Source organism: Mesoplodon mirus, assembly GCF_964341445.2.
Source record: "Mesoplodon mirus genome assembly, chromosome: 13".
Taxonomy (NCBI): Eukaryota; Metazoa; Chordata; class Mammalia; order Artiodactyla; family Ziphiidae; genus Mesoplodon; species Mesoplodon mirus.
The window spans coordinates 31,309,645-31,330,776 of NC_138989.1; the positions used below are offsets into that span (position 1 = coordinate 31,309,645).

The 21,132-nt window shown below is 41.1% G+C and overlaps 1 protein-coding gene across 3 annotated transcripts in view; it reads right to left on the bottom strand.

Annotated features, from left to right (window-relative positions):
• PTPRM (protein tyrosine phosphatase receptor type M) overlaps positions 1 to 21,132 on the bottom strand; it is a 748,579-nt gene that overhangs the window by 125,351 nt on the left and 602,096 nt on the right. The window lies entirely within an intron of this gene.

Genomic DNA, 21,132 nt, shown 5'->3' on the forward strand with positions numbered 1-21,132 from the left:
TCAGACTCCCAAGGACACCGAAGATATATATTTCAGCTCTACCTTTTTGTCCTATGACTTCTTTCATTAGAACCGTGTCCTCGAGTTAAATTAGCTGCTGTAAAATATACAAATATAGGGCTTCCCTGGTGGCACAGTGGTTGAGAGTCTGCCTGCCGATGCAGGGGACACAGGTTCGTGACCCGGTCCGGGAAGATCCCACATGTCACGGAGCGGCTGGGCCCGTGAGCCATGGCCGCTGAGCCTGCACATCTGGAGCCTGTGCTCCGCAACGGGAGAGGCCACAACAGTGACAGGCCCACGTACCGCAAAAAAAAAAAAAAAAAAAAAAAAAAAAAATTACAAACATTCAGCCTAGAAGACAGCCGATGTTTTTGTTTGTTGCATTGCTCCCCAAATAAGAACTTTTAGAAAGCTCTGACTGCTATATAAATACTATGTTTACAAAGACTCCAGACCTTTCCTTTTCATTAGAGATTGATTTAGGTGGTTTCTTGGATTACACAGGGGGTATGTACTGAGACGCATATAGGAGGTTGGCCAAAAAAGAACTAAAGAACATCATAATGAAACATTACATATTGAGAAACCAAATCCTACTGTGCAGACATGCTTATGGTTTTCCATAGTTTTTTTCCCTATCCTACTTTTTTTCCAACTAATGTGAAGTTACAGGCACAAAAAATATATTGCCTTTTCCACTTAAATCATTGTTACCTGAAGATTCACTTACTGTGCTAGAGGCAGAAACTATTTTAAAAGCTGTAGCGCTTCTGGCAGCCTACCTACGATATTCCATGGACCACTTCCCAGCTCATCACGCCATGAGAACTTTAAACGCACAAAGCCACACATTCACAACCCCCCCACACACACACAAAAGAGCATGCTTTTAAAAATCCTGGTCACTTTAAGCTTTGCCTTTACCCTGGAGGATTTACTTAGTTTAGATTTGAAAGTTGTATAATTGGAAGATTGACTTTTGAAATACATTTATTTCTACATATGGAACATCGACAAAATCATTTCGATGTCTCTTTTCCACTGTTCCTTTACTCGATCACACCTATTGCACTTACTGGGAAAAACTATTACAATGTTTAAGTGCAATATGGCATCCCGTGGGTGTCCAGGGCCAAAGGACAAACGCCCTGGCTCTCTTTAGCCTTCTTCCTCTGGCCCCTTGAGTATTAATTGGAGCAAATCTACACTTACATCTGACTCTTAACACCTTCAAATAAAGTGAAAATCGTACACACGGAGTGAATAAAACAAGGTCAGTTTACAAGATGAAAGTTCTACATCAACACCATATAGTCATGTAGTCAGTAAACTTAATTTCCAACATTTCTACCGTTTCTTTATATTTTAGGAAATTGTGACCTGCCATTCATCCCAATGAGTAGAAAGTTGTCAAGCTTTCTGGGTGTCTGACGTCCATAGGATCCCTGTTCCAACTGCCCGATCTTTCCTACCTCTTCACATCTTAAGGGTCAAAGTGCAGGGGAAATGGGGAGGGAGACCCTGACTCCTTGTTGTGTCCAGAAGGTGCAGCTGTCTGGGTTCAAATCCAGCACCCGTGTGAGCTTTGTGACACGGGTAAAAGATGAACCTCCCTAAGCCTCAGTTTCCTCCTGTCCAGAGTGGGAGGGTGTGGTGAGCCTTACATCAGGTAATGTGTGGAAGGGCTTCGCCCAGTGTGGCCCTGGCTGATGCTCAACCAGTGTTAGTTGCTATTTTGACAAGAACGTTGATTATTCCAACCTCCACCATGAAGACGCCTGCTACCTGGTTCTAATACTTTTCAAAACCATGAAATTATAATGATTGGTTGTCAAACTTGGGCACCACTGGTCTGTGTTGACACATCACCAGACAGTCCTGTAAAAGGTTCCTTGCCTCAGACAACCACCCTGCCTACTAGGGGCTGAGCATAGTGCTGGAGAGTGCGGAGACCACAGCAAAGAGTAGACGGCCTCGTCCTCCGAGGAGCTACGATCCAGTGGTCACAGTCACGACACAGACAGCAGAGGGTAACAGCGGTATGTAAAGAGAGGGTGAATTACGTGGCGCAGACCCTCATGTGCGGTGAAGGTTTGGAGAAATCAGGTAGGGCTTGACGGGTGGGTGGGGAAGCTTCATGGAGACTGGGCTCCAAGCACAGGCAAGCGACGGCTGCAACAAAGACAGAGGCGTGGGAATGAGGGGGGAGATGCTCTGCCCCAAGTGAGGCATCTTTACCACAGAGAAAAGGCTACAAGGAGGCGTGGGCTGAAGCTCGCTATTGGGAGTCACAACCACCCAGTGCTTTAGACACTGGGGGTTCCAAGCACAGGGGAGTGAATAATATTTCAACGTGACACAGGAAATGGAAGCCTGCTGGTGGTCTAACAACTGATTCCATCAGAGATGGTGGCTCAAAGCTCTGGCAGTGATCCAAGAGTGGAGGGGCCCAGTTCCAGAACACAGGTAAAAGGTCTATTTGTATATTTATGCATATACATGGATGCACACACAGAACATCATTCCCACAACAGTCCTATGGGGAGACATGAACCCCTTCTTCTAAATGAGGGATTGGAGGTTTTGAGAGGCACCAGAAGGGGGCGCCCAGAGCAGAGTGTGCCCTTGTATCAGCAGCAGAAGGAGGATGCCGGGACTTTTTTTTTTTTTTTAAATGGGTGTGTCTTCACTACTATATTTAAAATAGATAACCAGCAAGGACCTAGTGTATAGCTCGGGGAACTCTGCTCAGTATTCTGTAATAACCTAAATGGGAAAAGAATTTGAAAAAGAATAGATACTTGTACGTGTATATAACTGAATCACTTTGCTGCACTCCTGAAATTAACACAACATTGTCAATCAACTATACTCCAATATAAAATAAAAATTTAAAAAATGGTGTGTCTTATATTTAGCAACCAGCACAGCAAAGCTGACTGAGAGAGAGCTGGATGACACGGGGCCTGAACAGACGTAACAGGGGCCTCATCTGAAATGTCTTGAGATGTTCAGACTTTCTGCCCTTATTCGTGCCTCATCTAAATGGCCAACAATTCCCTTACTTACCTGCTCTCCTATTTGCTTTTCTGCAAAGGTCCGAACACAGGAGAGTCTCTTGGAGGCATTAAAGTCTTTCCTTTTTCATTATTAGCCTCCTCATAAACCAAATGGACACATCTGAAAGTGGATGCTGTGTTTTTATCATCCATTTAATTATGATTTTAAAATCTAGTCCTAATTTTTAGAGCATCACTTTCTCACAGAACATACCGTCGCAGGTTGCAGAAGAAACACATTTTCCACAGTGACTTTGGTTGAAGGAGAATCATATGTTCCGTAAATTAAGGGGAGACCCCGCTAGTGGTCCTTCAACACACGATTCCGGAATGGTGTCTGATGTCAATCAAAATCCCAATGAGTTCTGCCTTGATTAATTATGTATGCAGGCTCTTGACAATGACACTGCATGACAGAGAACTCTGACTCCTGCCCATCCTTGCTCAAAGTTTTCTAACTTTGCCAAGCAGTGGTGCACAGGCTCTTCCCTGAAGGCTCCAAATGTCTAACAGTACTTCTGAGGGTCTTTGTGGGAAAAAGTGTTTACAGGTTTAATTATGGAACAAATGCTCAGAGGTATGTCATTCTGAAAAATGGTCTTCCAAGAGCAATGCCAGCCCAGTTCAAGCACTAATTAAATTATTTGACATAATTGCTAGTTCAGGAGAATCGTGACAGCCACTACTCAATTTTTTGGGGAAAACTATTGGGGAGAGTCACATGGGAAAAGCATTGGAAAAGCAATTATGAAGAATCATTTATTTTACGGGAACGCTGATGTCAAATACTGGCATTTTAAAAATAAAAAAAGCAGTACAGTTACCAGACCAAGGCAGTAATCATGGCTAGAACTCAAACTCATAAATTAAGAATTTTTATTTAGTGCAAAAGAGCTCAAATGCCATGTTCTGCAACCCACCCTACGCTCTTTAAAATGGTTAAGAGGTCAGTGGCGTTAATGAGATCTGTGACAGGCTATAAACAAAAAGTTGACAAGAAAATTGGACATCGAGATCCTAAACAAAACATAAACCATTGAAGACTCTACAAGAAAGATTTACTCCCCACCAAGGCGTGGAGCAGCATGACAATGTGCACCGCCCACCAGCTCCGCCCACCAGCGCCGCCCACCAGCACCACTCAATGCTCTGGTCAGTGGGAGCCCTGCAGACAGTCAGAACTAACACGGAGAGGAGTTTCGAAAGGGCCAGGGAAAATGGGCAAACGACACGGGCTTCTCAGCAAAGTACTTTTCTATCAGTTTTAAATTGTTTATCCAGGTCCATTTTCTCCTCTTTCCTGCTCACCAGACTTACAGTACAGGCTGGATTGTTTCTAAATACAGGCCGCCTTGAACTGCACATACAACTTATAAAATGACCCACCCAGACCAACTGTCACCACTGTACCTGCTGATTCCACCCCCCCCACCGCAACCTCTGACAACTGAGGAGATGTTTTCACCGGGATGATCTTGTTTAAAAATTAGTGCTTTTACAACCTAAAAGCTCATTAACAGATGAATGGATAAAGAAGGTGTGGTCCATACATACAATGGAATACTACTCAGCCATAAAAAAGAATGAAATAATGCAATTTGCAGCAACATGGATGGACCTAGAGATTATCCTACTAAACGAAATAAGTCAGAAAGAGAAGGACAAATACCATATGATATCACTTCTATGTGGAATCTCAAATATAACATAAATGAACTTATCCACAAAATATAAATAGATTCACAGACATAGAGAACAGACTTGTGGTTGCCAAGTGGGAGGGGGGAATATGGGAGGGATGGACTGGGAGTTTGGGATTAGCAGATGCAAACTAGCACATATAGAATGGATAAACAACAGGGTCCTACTATATAGCTCAGGGAACTATATTCAATATCCTGAGATAAACCATAATGGAAAAGAATATGGAAAAGAACATATATATATATATATATATATATATATATATATATATATATATATATAACTGAATCACTTTGCTGTACAGCAGAAACTAACACAACATTGTAAATCAACTATACTTCCATAAAATAAATTAAAAGAAGAAGAAAACACCAAAAAAATAAATTAGAGCTTTTATACACAGCTCTGAAGGCCCAGCAATGGAAGGAAGAGAGGAAGGAATGAAGCTGTGATGGGAGATGTGTGCACTTGGCTCAAGTCCAGGTTGCAGGCAGTGATGAGAGAGAGGAAGAGGGATGGTGAGCCCAGGGAAGCAGGAAAGAAGAGGTGACAAAGCACAGGGAGCGGAACATACTATCCCATTTTCCAAAAGCACTGTAATTCAGAGGGACATTGGGGCTCACGTGAATGATGAAGACCAGAGAGATCCACATATGAAAGGGAAATTAGATAGGGATGCTCAGTCCATCTACATGTTCATCCTGTGTGGAAAGGCAATGAGCAGAACTGGGGGGTCTGCAATCAGAAGGGAGAAACACAAGTGGCTACAGCAGAAAGGATCTCTGGTAATGGGAAGGTGGTGGCCGAGAGTGACTACTGCCATCAGTAACCAATGCCATCAGTAACCAACAGCAAAGGAGGGCAGAGGCCCCACTGCACAGGAAGCACGCCACCACGGTTATTAGCCTGCAACCCTGCAGCCACTGGAACTACATGACGACCAGGTTGAAAACATGGTTTTAGGATGTAAGAAAGATATGTGCACAGTCTTTGGTAGGTGCCTAATTACTCCTGGAGGAGAAAACAAAAAGGGATGGTCTTAAGAACAACAACCAAGATTTACTTATCTTTTTAATCCTAGGGTCTAGCTTTGAGAGTCCTCAGTAACATCTGCTGAATGCATGAATGAGCAAATTAAAGAAATACTACCTTGTAGATGCTACAAATCCCAGGGAATCTTTGTTCCCAGAGAATCTCCTTATTATGAGCTATTTATAGAGGAGGAAAGATATCTGAGAGAAGGTTAAGCAATTAATTTAATTCTAGATTTTAAAATATGATGCTAACATTTCTATAGTGACTAGTAAAAGAAAAAAGTGTATAATTTCCAAATTAGTAGACAGAAAAAAAAACGAAACAAAAATTTAACTAATTAAAAATAGGCAAGAAGAGGTGGGGTGGGGGGAAGAAGCATAAGAAAAAGTAGAACAAACGTAACTCACAAAATAAGGTGGCAGAAATGAATTCAAATAAATCAGTAATCGCAGCAAATTAAAAATGTACTAAGTTGTAAATCAGTAGACTTTAAAGGTAAAAGCTGTAAGACTTTTAAAGGTAAAAGCTGAAATAATAAAATCCATGACATATATACACCAATATGTATAAAATGGATAATAAGAACATGCTGTATAAAAAAAATAAAATAAAATGCAAAAATTCAGAAAAAAAATTCAGCTATATGCTATTTACAAGAGACACAACTAAAATAGAGAGATTGAAAATATATCCAGGAAAATACTAATTATAAGGAAACTGTCAGAGTTATATTGAAATTAGACTATATAAACTAACGACAATGATATTAGTGCCTAATGATGAAATGTTCAATTCACTTAGGAGAGACAATTCTAAACTTATATTTACTTAATAACTTAGCTTCAAAATATATGACTTCTTTTAACCTCTTTCAGTAATAGATCAAACAGACAAAAAGCTAGTAAGTATACAGAAAATTTGAACAGCAAAATTTTTAAAAAGTGTGATCTAAAGAATATACAGAACTTGGCACTCAACATTGTTTTTAAGAATACATAGAACATTTAAGAAAATTGACCATGTGGATGGCTCTAAATAATGTCCACAAATTTCAATGAATTTTCTCCAATCAGCATACATTTAAGTTAGAAATCATTAATAAAAAGACAACCAAAAAATCTCCCATGCACTGAGAAATAAAACACACACATTCATGCACTCACATGCTCTAAATAATGTATGGGTCAAAGAAGTAATTGTAATGAAAATTTAAAAATACTTAAGGATAAGAGTACTCGACTGTTACTTAGAGGGAAAATTAATACTTAAATAAATGCTTCTACTAGAAGAAAGAAAGACTGAAAATTAATGTGTTCAGCATCTTGTTTAAAAATAAGAACAGAATAAGAAGGAAAAAAGGTCAGGAATATCAGAAATTTAAAACATGCAATATGAAAGATCCCAAGGTCAAAGGTTATCTCTTTGAAACAACTAATAAAACCAACAAAATGTTGGCAAGAATAGTCAAGAAAGAAGGAGAAAAGGCACAAATAAACACTATTAATGATGATAAAGGACAGATAATAAGAAAATATGAACAAATGTATACCCTTGGGTAAAAAATTAGACAAAATTCACAATTTCTATGAAGATATTCACTATAAAATTAACTCAAGAAAAACTAGAAATCCAGAATAGTGTTATAACTATTGAAAAATTCAGTAATTAAAAATTTTACCATGAGGAAAATGCCAGACCTAGCCAGTTTTGTAGGTGAGTTCTAAAGATAATTTGCAGTAGAAACTAATACAACATTGTAAAGCAATTACACTCCAATTAAAAAAAAAAAAGGTCACACCTAAAAAAAAAATAAAGATAACTTGAACCTCACATGATCTCTTTTAAGGGAAGAGAAAGAACACAGAACGCTATCTAATTCATTTTAAAAAGCAGATATATTTTTCATTCTAAAATGAGAAAATAAAAATACAAAAAGGATCATTAAGAGACTAGTAACTCATGGACACAGATGTAAAAATCATTAGTGAACAGCCTTCAGCAATATTTAAAACATATCATGACCAAGTTAGGTTTATCCCAGGAATGAAGGGTTGGTTCAAAATTAGAATATTAACTACATTAATTAACCCACCACACTAACATGTTAAAAAAGAGAAATAAAATAATTATTCTGTATAACAATAAATGCTAAAAAAGCATTCTATCAAATTCAATATATATCTATGGTAAACAGCATTAATAAACCAGAAATGGAAGGGAATATCCTTAAACTAATTATGACTAATTATTAATCATTAAAAGTCTTTTCTCTGAAAATCAGGACCAAGACAATGATGCTTGCCAACCTAAGTTTTATTCAGTGTTGTACTGGAGGTTCTAGTGAGCTTTATAAATAAGAAAAAATAAATGTATAAGGATTAAGAAGAAACAAAACTGTCAGTAATGAAAGTTGACATGATTTCTCCATGGAAAACTCCAGAATAATCTGCAGAGAAATGACTGAAATAAAGATTGCTGAGAAATGTTTCTGGACAAAGGAGCAATATACAAATATACATACATACACACATATGTATACACACATATACTTATATACCTGTATCTCTATATATTTATACATGTACTCTATATACTTGCAATAAAAAGAAAATGTAACTTTAAAGGATACTATTACCATAACAAATAAGTACACATAACTAAAAGATGTACAAGATTTCATGGAGAATATTTTGAAACTCTGCTGAAAAATATAAAAGAAGATCCAAATAAATAGAGGCATAAACCATACTAAGACATGAAGATCCAATATTGCCAAGAAGTCAATTTTCCCGAACTTTATAAGTGGATCCCATGCAGTTCCAAACAAAATTACAGAGTTTTTCATGAAGCTGACTGTATAAAATGTCAGCTTCATGAAATGTCCATTTTTCATGGACAAGGTGATTCTAAAATGATGCCAGCACAAAGCTTAAGGACAGCCAATACATTTTTAAAGAAGGACAAAGCAAGCGTAGAAGAGGTCGTACAAGTCAGTAGGAGACATTAACACCCTAGTAAAAAAATAGGCAAAGCATATGAACAGTTCACAAAAGAAAATTTTCACGTGGCTGGTGAATATATAAAGACATGTCCAGTTTCAAATGGAGCAATAATGAGATACTCTTTTTCCACCTATTGAACTGGCAAAGATGATTAAAAAAAAAAGACTAATGCTTATTTGAGTGCTGGTATGTTGAGGTAAGCATTCTCATGGAAAGTGCTAATGGCGTGTGTGAATTGGTTCAATTTTTCTGGAAAGCAAGCTTTCAACAGGTTCATAAAGAAACTTAAGCATTTTACATACTTTGAACCATTAATTCCACCTCTTGAAATCTATCTATAGAAAATAATGGAGGTAAATCCAAAGAATTATTCATAGCAGTGTTCATGGCAAAGACAAACAAGGTATGAAATGATTTATATAAAGATTCTAATGCATTAAAATATTGGATGGAAACTTACTGAAAACTGAGAGTAGGTTTATGGGTGATTTTTATTGTCTTTTTTTTTTCTTTACACTTTTCTTAAAATTTCAAATTTCTTTCAAAATTTTCTTTTTTAAAAAACATGATAAAATCAGGACTTGGAAACCTTTAAAAACATGTTTTGTTACTCTGCATCCTTACAAATAGTTTTCATCATTAAAATAGAGAAAAAAATAAAAGCAAGCATTCTCTTTAGGCAGATAAATTATGTTAATTAGATTTATAGTATATTCTCTTCATGTTTCAAGAAGTAAGCTTAAAATACACTTAGTAATCAGCCAAGTAAAATATTTTGGCCATAAAATTGGCAAGGAACTCAAATGCATAATTACCTAAAGCACATAAATACAATACATATAAAAACATATGCTAGACGTTTATAATTACACTGGATGCATTATAATTATTCAGTATCTTTTGTATAATTTCCCTGAAGTAAACAGATGAAAGGTTTTCCACGTGTCCCTAAAGGGCAACAATGGAAGACAAAGGGAGTGAAGAAGTTTTAAAAAATTTCGAAGATGCTGAATAATATGTGAAGCCCATTGAGGACATAAAGCTACTTTTCTTTCAGAAGAAGTTGGAAAAGTCAGCATGCTCTCTTTCTTTTCAGACAGGACAGGTCAAAAAGGCTATGGCCTCTGATTCAATATTATTTTGGTATGAATAAGACATGTAACAATAATGTGGATTTATATAATATAAAATGTGAAAGAAATTAATTCCAAACTTTTAATCCATATATTTCCTTATTATTCACGATCCTTACAAACGGGGACAGTGGGGATTAGAGATGGAATGGAACTCGGATCACAAACACCTTTCAGACACGGTGAGGACTTTATACAAAAATGTACTAATGTCACTACTGCACTCTCTCCACTTGGCCTTCCCAGTGTTTTGGAGATGAGGTGGGAGTTAGCAGTGAGAGTGGGAAGAGGTTGAAACAGGGAAAAGAGAGGAGGAAAAAAGAGGAAGGGCACATCAGGACATAAACTCCCTCATTCAGAAATGCTGAATAAACTCAAAACTGGCAAGAGAGGGCCAGAGAACTGCCCGTGGGTCCCAAGTGACGGCCCTCTACACACCAGTGACTGCTAGGCTTCAGTTTTCAGGCAGCTGGTCAGGGCTGCCCACTGGAGAACATTCCATCCATGGAGATACATCAACCAAAAAACATCCCATCCATGGAGAAGCATGAACCAAAAAACATCCCGTCCATGGAGATGTGTCAACCAAACTGGGAGTCCAATATCACACCAAGGTGACGACTCGACTAATGATACAGAGACTCTAGGAAGTGCTTGGTTTTTGGAACTGACCCACTTGCTCCAGGGGAGGTGAGTGGTTCGCTCAAGGGTCTGAGGTTAGGGTCTCAGCGAGACTCTTCAGTGACGTGACAGGTCAAAGACCTGGGATCCAGTCTTCTCATGGCCAATCCACTGTCCTTTCTACTTCCCAGCACTGTTCTTTGAAAAAGAATAATTGCCTTTTCAACTGGTTATTTTTTGCATCATTTAGTCGAAGCTGAGACATGTTATCTTGGTCCTGCCTGGAGGTCAGAGATCTAGTTCACAAGGTAGTTACTGTTGTGTTGAATCACCTTATTGAAAAAAGATGCAACCTCTTCCAGAATCTCTTCCAGAGAGGATCTCTGAGAAAACCTTCAGCTTTCACACACAACTCGCGTCTACATTTCCTCTTCTCCCTCCCTCTACTGGGTTGGCTGGCAGTCGTGCAGCAATCCAGGGAGATAGCCTATGGGATCTATGCCTCTCAAGAGCGGCAGCTTGATTTTAGCTTATACCTGGTCCTGGTGGGTTTCCGACGAGCCAGGCTGGCTGATATTTGCAGAATAATTTCCCTGCATTTCTTGACAAGGAAAAGCCAGAGCAGGAGCAATGTCGGAGTGACCACGCTCTTGGAGCTGAGATGCTGAGCAAGGTTAAGGGGCAGCATCTGCTGATGCTGAGATGCTGAAACAAACCAGAGTTGGCGCTGTCAGCGGGGCCCCCGGGGCTGGCTCTGTCCTCTGCCAAAGGACAGAACCCTTCAAAGCAAATAAAACTGCACAGAGTAAAACAATGCTCCTGCCATGAAATCACAAGTCAAATCAATAAAACCCAAGGTTAACTTCTGTAGGTCTGTGTTTCGTGGTGTTCCATGAAGAAGTTATGTGGTGTAGTGGAAAAGAACGTGGCCTTTGGAGTCAACAGATTATGGAGTAAATTCCACCACTCCAAAGTGGGATGACCTTGGGCAAACAACTTACATTCTGAGTCATTCCCTCATCTGTAAGATGGGTATGATAACAGTGTAAGAGCACTGTGGTTAGAAATATCTATGTGTCTCTCTCTATCTGTGTGTGTATCTTTGTAGAGTGCTACCACGTTAGGGTTAGGGCTAGACCAACATAGGTCTAACCATCAACATCATCATCATTCTAGGAACCAAGCAAGATTTCATGAAAAGTCCACCCCTCAAAACCTTGCTCCCCCTGAAAATACATCCATAACACAAATTACCTTTATAAGCTTTGAATCTGTGTATGATGACATACAGTTTCTCTCTTGCAATAGTCATGTTTTGAAATGCATTGAAGTCACTAGATATTTCTACATTATTTCTATTAGGGATTAGAAAAGAAATGAAAGCAAATATGGAATAAAAATATTTACCCTAATTTTTTTAAACATATGGTTGGCATTCAGTGAGTAAAAATGATCAGATGGAACCATGCCATTCTTCCCATTTTTAAGTGACGGGTATTGGTAAGGTTCAAGTTGGTCAGCACAGTTTTTCCTGGTTGCACATTGCTAATCCACTTGCTCCTACGTGATGATGTGTACCATTCTGAGTGTGTATTTGTAATAGTTCTATCCACCTTTATTATTTATTTATTTATTTATTTATTTATTGGCGGTACGCGGGCCTCTCACTGTTGTGCCCTCTCCCGTTGCGGAGCACAGGCTCCGGATGTGCAGGCTCAGCGGCCATGGCTCACGGGCCCAGCCGCTCCGTGGCATGTGGGATCCTCCCGGACCGGGGCACGAACCTGCGTCCCCTGCATCGGCAGGCAGACTCTCAACCACTGCGCCACCAGGGAAGCCCTCTATCCACCTTTAATTTCATTTCCCTTTCTAGGGGTGTATGTGTTGAAATACACAGAAATCAATTCAAAAAATGTAAAGTAACATATTTAGCAGTGTTTCTCAAATATCTATTGGATAATCAATTAATGTACACTTTACCATATTATCAGTTAATACATTGTCCACGGTCTTATTATTGCCCACTATGTTATTCTAACGCAGAGCTATGAAACCGTGGACGGCCTGGTGTCTGGTAACATCCATGTTGGGTCTGAAGGGAGCTGGCAAGTGAAGGAGGAGCTGGGAGTCAGTCGAGGCAGAAACCACGACGTGGAGCACAGCCCAGAGACACGAGGGGCTGAGGGTGTGAAAGGTGGCAGGAGCTGGGCCTGAGGCACGTGGCAGAAAGCTGCTGTGGTTACAGTGACAACCTGCAGCAGGCCCAGGGCTGCGTCCCGGAGGACTGAGCACTCTCTGCTAAGGAGGGGCCTAATTTTGCAAAGAATCCAGAGCAGATGTTTTAGCATCACATGTGATAACATCTGTGTTTCCCAAAGAAAACTGGTTGCAGAGTGGAGGGTAGATGTGAAGGGGGAGAGTACATGTCGAGAGATGAGGTCGGGGAGAGTTACAAGGGGGTGGGCAAGAGATGAGGGCGGCTGGTGGGCTGGGAGAGGAAGGGGAGGCGGATAGGACTTGGGAGGTGCTGAGGGGAGGTGGGGGTGGGGGGCAATACCACTGTGCTGAAGCCAGCTGGACCAGGTTAGCAGGCGGTGACAGCATGCAGCTGATACCAGATGCACACGAGGTCAGCAGGTGTGGGATACAGGCATCCCGACAGTCCCTTCTGGGCCGGGTCCTGTGACTAATGGCATCCGACACTAAAAGCATGTTAACAAGTGGGGAAAGCGCCTAGCTCCTCCCGGGGGAGATAAAGACAGTTCTAATGACCAGCTTCAAAATGGAAACCACACGGTGAACTAGAACTACTCCAAACAGACTGGAAAAGGTCTACCACCATGAACTAAAATCAGAGGGAGGAATAGAGAGTCGTGGGAAATAACAATTTTTAACTAAATTTTCCGAAGTTTTCTGAGTCCAGGATATTATCAGGGGTGTGGGCAAAAGGAAACTGGATTAAAAAAATCAGCTAACATATAAGAGGTCCCGAAAGCAAGCATGACAAAACGGAGCACACGACAAATAAAACAGACACTTTTATATTCGTAGTTTAGTGAAAAATCTACCGAGTATTCACGGTAAAAATCAACCGTCTCTGTTGCGTTATTTAAAATACGCAGAGATTTTCATCTACTAAGGAAGTATTCATAAACACATACACTTGATTTGCCCCAAACAGCTTGAAGCAGCCTCAAAATTTCACATAGAAGTTTGTTTGTTTGTTTGTTTGTTTTTTTCAGTACGCGGGCCTCTCACTGCTGTGGCCTCTCCCGTTGCGGAGCACAGGCTCCGGACGCGCAGGCCCAGCGGCCATGGCTCACGGGCCCAGCCGCTCCGCGGCATGTGGGAACTTCCCGCACTGGGGCACGAACCCATGTCCCCTGCATCGGCAGGCGGACTCTCAACCACTGCGCCACCAGGGAAGCCCCTCACATAGAAGTTTTTATCATTTTCTCATGGACCTGGCTCAGCATCACCGTAATAATTAAAGGAAAAAAAATGTCAAAACTTACTTGGCTGCGGCAGCCACTGGAGGCGCAGCTGTTGTGATTCTTAATGTATTTGCAGAGCTTGCCAAGGCTCCCCCATGTCCCCATCCTTGGCTTTCAATGGTTTTGTTTTGTTTATTTTGTGTCCTGTGGGACAGAAATTAACCTGCACTGATTGTGGCAATTGATGGACTCAGCTGGTGCCTCAGAGTATGAAGCGGGAACTGAAAAGCACATCTGAAGAGTGTGCGGGCTGGAGGTGAGGGGAAGGGGGTGCCTTCACGCTGGACCACCCACGAGCACGGGCCAGCTGTGTCGGCAATGGTTCCAACAGGTAAGAACACAAAGCACCTCTCATTCCACCTGCCTCGGCCTCTGTTTTCAAAACCCAGCAAAGGGGCCGCTGTGCAATATTCTTAGAACTTTTCTAGAGGTACCTGCCCACTAGCCCCGCACGGGGAGGGACCAGGCACAGGGCGCCCTTCTCCCCAGCGGCACTGCCGCCCACCTGGGGATGCTGGCCTGTCTTCCCAGCTGAGGGCCTTGCTGTCTAAGGGCATTTCATCAGGAATTAGAACTGCAGCCTCCATGGGGAGGAAGTGGTTTTTCAGGGAGTGGTTTTCTCTATTTAGTTTTCACTGGCTTCCCTGAGGTGGGAGGCAAGTAAATTAAACAAACAAACAAACAAACAAAAAACAAACCAAAATGAAACTCAAATTTGGAGGGCAAGTGAGACTTTTTTTTGCTAAGACAATTCCTTCTTAGCTCACCACACTTTGTCAAATACAGACAAAGCCATCAAATATAACATTGTGCTTACACTGAACAAAATCAGCTGTTTTACTTAGAAAACAGGGGGGAAGGATGAGAGGGGAAAATATACAATCCATACATTTTAGAAAGATCTACAAGGAGCTACTAGGAGTTAGACATGTTTAAGAAAACTCCAGGTTCCTTGGAAAAATGCATAGGTTGTACTTAAGCCTGAAGATCTTGGCATAAAGCCTCCAATTCCCCAATTTAAACTGAGCAAAAAACCAGTCTCCACGTTCAATTATAAAATTAATCATCCGTGTTTGTACCTTAGAGAAACACACAGGATAAAAGTAGGTGGGGTCAGGATAATGCTTTTCTAAATAATTTTAGACATATATGCACACACACATATAGTTTTTTGAGAAGTAGCTGCCACGAGTTACTTAGGTTTATACATTTCAGATCTAGTAATTGGAAAATAAATTTTTGTGCCCCAGAGCAATATTAATTATTAGCTAATAAAATAGTACCATCAGTGTTTTTCAGGAGGTCCTATGTGGGAGTAGTTTTAAACTGCTGTCCTTCCTTTATCTTAATTTTACAACGATAGCAACATACATTCTTTCAGAACTGCACAACTATTTTCCTCCTTCAGGTTAATGTTTTTCTGCTTGGATCCCAGAAGACAATTAGGATCAGTTTAAAAATCCAGGACCAAAGAAGACCTTTTGGGGACAACAGAGGGGCAGGAATTCATTCTCCAACTGTGCAGGGTCACCCCTGAGGCTGGGACCCCCTCCGTCCCACTCAGGTAGCAGGGAGCAGCTCCCACATCTAGGGCAGGGCCTACTGGCTCAGGGCCGAGCTGGAGAATCTTCCTTTTCATTCCAGGTGATAAAGGCCCAGGAGTGTGTTGGGGCGGCCGCTCAGGCCTCCACTGCTTCCTGAGTGCAGCTGTCTCCTCTCTCCACTTCTGGTAAACCCACGGATCTCCTCCAAGGGCTTAGCACAGGCTGATCTTTGCTTTTTGGAAGAAAGAACCAGCTCCTTTTTTGTAGCAACGTAAACAAACTTGCCCTTTCCACTGGGTCTTTCTCCTGAGATCCCCAAACCAGTCTCTGCTGACAACATGCCATTTTCTGTTCAGTTCAGCCTGTTTACTTTTTTACTGTGATTCATGTCTGAGTTTCTTTTGAATCAAATTATTGCACTTCCCTGGTGAGAGATGCCATATGATGATCTTGTTAGAACAAAAAACAAAAACCAACAAACACAATCTTCTGCACTCAGTGCTGCTCTGTCTTAGCCCCAGCATGTTTCCCCTCTGGTTTGGACACACTTCAGTCGGCCACTTGAGCGGTAATGAACCCTTCCAGGGTTAAGGCCAGTTTTCAGACATCTCTGTCTTGGAAGAGATAAAGACGAATTTGTTGAAACAGTGTCAACAGAGAAGAAGTCACTATTTCAAAAGTATTTTACGGTCTAAGTGGCTGGTGTTTCCCAATGTACATGGATGGAAGAAAACTGACTGAGTGGGTGATTGTGCTGAGTCACGGCGGCAACCTGAGGCTTTCCTGATGGTTTCCCCCAAGAAATGCTTCCGAATTGAAGTAATTCATTGCTTCCACAAATCTGGAAGCCAAGCACTGCGTTGCATTTTTTTTGCGTGGGGAGAAAGGGATGTAGTTCATACGACTCTTTTCCAGTAAATACATTTTCCATCTCCCCTTTACTTTTTGGGTGTGGATTATTATCTTTCAAGCAGTTCCTGTGTGCCGCGTACAACAGCATTTAAAAATTAAGCTGTTTGTATGAACAGATCTCCCTCCAGGTACAGGAATGAGATGCATGCGTTACCTGAATTCTTCTTCTCTTCCCACGGCGGCCAGAATGATGTACAAGCTTCTGGGTGGGACACACATGGCCCTTCACGACAGCGCCCTGACCGCCCACGTTCTCTTGCTTCCGTGTCTACCTGGAATCCCACTCTTTTGCCTTCCCCTGGCCAACTCCAACACATCCTTCAAGGAAAAAGTCATCCTTGCCCAGACGTGCACCCCCAGCCTTCAAAGTACTAACGCAAATCTCTCTTGTGAGGTTTCATAAGAGGTGCTACAACCACCCCATGACCGCTTCCTCCTGCAGAGGGAGACTCCTGAGGGCAGGATACTTGGTGTCCTCCGTGTCCCCAGCACCCAGACGTGTCACATTCACCCCATGTGTTTGGTATTCTCCAGTGAACTAACAAGCACAGCTTAAGGTAAGCTTTTCCCCAAATCCGACCTTGCAAAGACACTCATAGAACCATTGTTTAAAAGATAGTATTCTGTGGTCTGTAGCTACACCATCCCTTAGGACTTTTCTAACTTAGATATGAAAATACTGTTTCAACAATAAAAGTTGACAGCGTATACTTTTTTTCTTTTTTGTGGTACGCAGGCCTCTCACCACTGCGGCCTCTCCCGTTGCGGAGCACAGGCTCCGGACGCACAGGCTCAGCGGCCGTGGCTCACGGGCCCAGCCGCTCCGTGGCATGTGGGATCTTCCCGGACCAGGGCATGAACCCGTGTCCCCTGCATCGGCAGGCGGACTCTCAACCACTGCGCCACCAGGGAAGCCCAACAGCATATACTTTTAAATATTAACTGAGTTTCATATATGCAGTGAGTAGTTTTTAGTATAAGTATGTCCTGTGCACTATTTGGGACATACTTATATTAAAGAATTATTCTGTTTATCTGAAGTTCAGGTTTAACTGAGCAAACTGTATTTTATCTGGTAAACTGTAAGAAAGAAAAAAGAGTAAGTTACAGGGATGTAATATTCAGCACAGGGAATACAGTCAATAATATCATAATAACTTTGACGGGTAATCTGTAAAAATATCAAATCACCATGTTGTACACCTGAAACCAATACAGTATTGTAAGTCAACTATACGCCAATATTTTAAAAAAGAAAAAAATATTTAACTTATTTTCTCAGTTCTCAAACTCTTTGTCCACAGAGTCAAACCTACCTATTTATTTAAGTTACTTTTGAATGGCAAGTTTTGATGATACATGGTAAGTGATCTATCCAGAGTGTGAACACAGGAGAGGTACTGAAATTGTAATTGACACAGTTTCCTGTAAAGACCATGGGGTGAACACCCTGCCTTGGATCCTATTATAAATTAGTCCTTTCCTCTTTTATTAGCTAAAGCTGCCACTGAATATCAGATTCAGTTCTAGTACTTATGATGCATTAAATGAGTCAAGCCTCACAATACCCTTGAGGTTGATACTATAGTTATCCCATTTTACAGATGGGGAAACTGAGGCCCAGGAGGTTAGACAGCTTGGCCCAGGCTGAGCTGGAATATCCACAGTCTGGTACTAGAGCCTCTTTCCAAACCACGGCCTCTTACCACGGCCTCTTACCATCTGATCCCCGAGCTTCACATGACACCAGGCAGCCACACACTCCTGACTTTTGGTGTGAGTTTGAGGGAAGGTTGCAGACTTCACAGCAAGATTCAAAGAGGTGCATTTGGTTAGAGTTCTAAAAGCCAAATTGGGCTTTAAAACATAACTGCTTAAGGATGTTTCCAGATTCACACTGGAATAAAAATCCCCTGGGATTTTTCTCTAAAGAAAGTCGAGCAGGATAACGGCAGCTGGGGTTTGCCGCTGCCCCATTAATCCCCATAAGCTTGGCTGTGCCTCCAGGGAAGATGTGGGCATGTAATTCAGCCATGTGCAGGCAAGGATGGCGAGCGAGAGGGAGGACTTCGGGATGTAGGTGAGACACTGAGCAGGTGTTCCCCTCTCCCTGCGGCCACTCTATAGATTTACCCTTGTGCCAGCATCACTGCTCATGTCCCGTTTACTCTGTCCCACCATGGTCCTCCCACCCACATCCGTGGAGGGGGACTACTTAATAACCTGAAAATTACTGAGTGCTAGGATTATTCCTAACAGAACTTTCCATCTCATACTTTTCCCAATAGCACGTTCCTATTTGTTCCTGCTTTCCTCTCTAGTGTTTGCTCTTTTGTCTTTTTTTCCCTTCCTTCTTTTAAAAAAAAGCTGATAATGATTTTGGCATTGGAAAGTTTTTACTCCCCCCCTCCTCAGTTTTATTGAGATATAACTGACATATAACATTGTGTAACTTTAGGGTGTATAATGTGATGACTGGATACCTGTATATGTTAGTTTTAAACAGTCATCTCTGGGGTGTGGAGAAAAGGGAGCCCTCCTACACTGTTGGTGTGAATGTTAAGTTTGGTGCAGCCACTATGGAAAAACAGTACAAAGGTTCCTCAAAAAACTAAAAATAGAGTTGCCACATGATCCAGCAATCCAACTCCTGGGCATATATCCAGACAAAACTATAATTCGAAAAGATACATGCACCCCTATGTTCATAGCAGCATTATTTACAATAGCTAAGACATGGAAACAACCTAAATGTCCATCAACAGATGAACGGATAAAGAAGATGCGGTACATATATACAATGGAATACTACTCAGCCATAAAAAATAATGAAAAAATGCTATTTGCAGAACATGGATGCAACTAGAGATTATCATACTAAGTGAAGTAAGTCAGGTAGAGAAAGACAAATACCATATGATATCTCTTATATGTGGAATCTAAAATACGACACAAATGAACGCATCTATGAAACAGAAACAGACTCACAGACATAGAGAACAGACTTGTGGTTGCCAAGGGGGAGGGGAAATGGGGGAGTGAAGGAATGGGAGTTTGGGATTAGCAGAGGCAAACTGTTATATATAGAATGGATAAACAACAAGGTCCTACTGTATAGCACAGGGAACTATATTCAATATCCTGTGATAAACCATAATGGAAAAGAATATGAAAAAATATGAATATATATGTATAACTGAATCACTTTGCTGTACAGCAGAAATTAACACAGCATTGTAAATCAACTATACTACAATAAAATAAAGAAAGAAACAGTCTTCTCTGATCCACTGAATAGCTAGCATGGGAAAAAGAGTTTTTTGAACTGTAACTAACACAACATTTTTTTTGTTTTGTTTTGTTTTTGCAGTACGCGGGCCTCTCACTGTTGCGGCCTCTCCCATTGCAGAGCACAGGCTCCGGACGCGCAGGCTCAGTGGCCATGGCTCACGGGCCCAGCCGCTCCGCGGCATGAACCTGTGTCCCCTGCATCGGCAGGCGGACCCTCAACCACTGTGCCACCAGGGAAGCCCTAATACAACATTTTATTGCAGAGTACAACAACTCTTAATCATCAATTATAACACACTTAAGATGAGTATACACTGTTTCAGTTTGCACTTATAAATCATATTTCTTCAGGAGATGTGAATCGGAACTGATTTTCTGCATACTTTCAAATACGCATCATCTATGGTGTGTTATTAGAAGTCCTAAGGTAGGTATTTTAAAATAGTCCATGAAAAATTGGACTCAGGTTATTTTACGAATTGTTATTTGAGCCTATAACTAATCTCTTTGACATTAACATGTTTAATAAACATTAGAGCAATATCTGCATTCAGAAGATTGGATAGAACTAAAGACATCGTCTCTATTCATTAGGCTGATATGTTCTCAATAATCTAATTTTGTCTTTCATAAGATATTAATGCTTTTGGAAGTCTTGCTCTTAATCCTATTAATTCCTAAGCCAGCCTTTAAAAGTGCAGGAGGAAATATGCAAAGGCAGTCAGTTTCACTGAATTATGAATTAAATCACTAAAGGCAAACCTAAGGATTTCAGGATGGCTAAAATGCAGAACTTCATTTGGAAATATTTTCGGGACTTAAATCAAACCTTTGGGCTCTGGTTTGTGTTTGTTTTCTTGGCTTTGCAGTCTTTTGAACTGCGGTCATTGGTAATACGTGAGGACACACGTGTCAGCAGAGCAAAGTGTGTCTGTGTATTTGCCTGCGTTGAACAAAGACCTGGCCTTCAAAGAAACAGAGCAGTGGTGGGGTCCTGACTGCTGTAATGAACCTTGGACAATTAAGCTAAACCCAAGATAATGCAGCATCTGGGGCATAAAACTGAGGCATCATGAGGGCCCCCCAAGAAGAGAAAGAAGCAGAGTTTGAACGTCGAAGGATAGGGAGGTGGTAGAAACTGATTTTAAAAATACTCTAATTCCAGACAAGATGTTTTCCAAGTAGGAGCTAGTCAGGTAGATGCAGTACCAGAAACACGTTCTTAGATTTAAAAAGCCATGTGGCTTTCTAATCCTATTTTTACTGTAAGCATGCTGCTACTTTATCTTCACCAATGACTGTGAACTAATTTTACTTAATAAGGTAACAGAGAA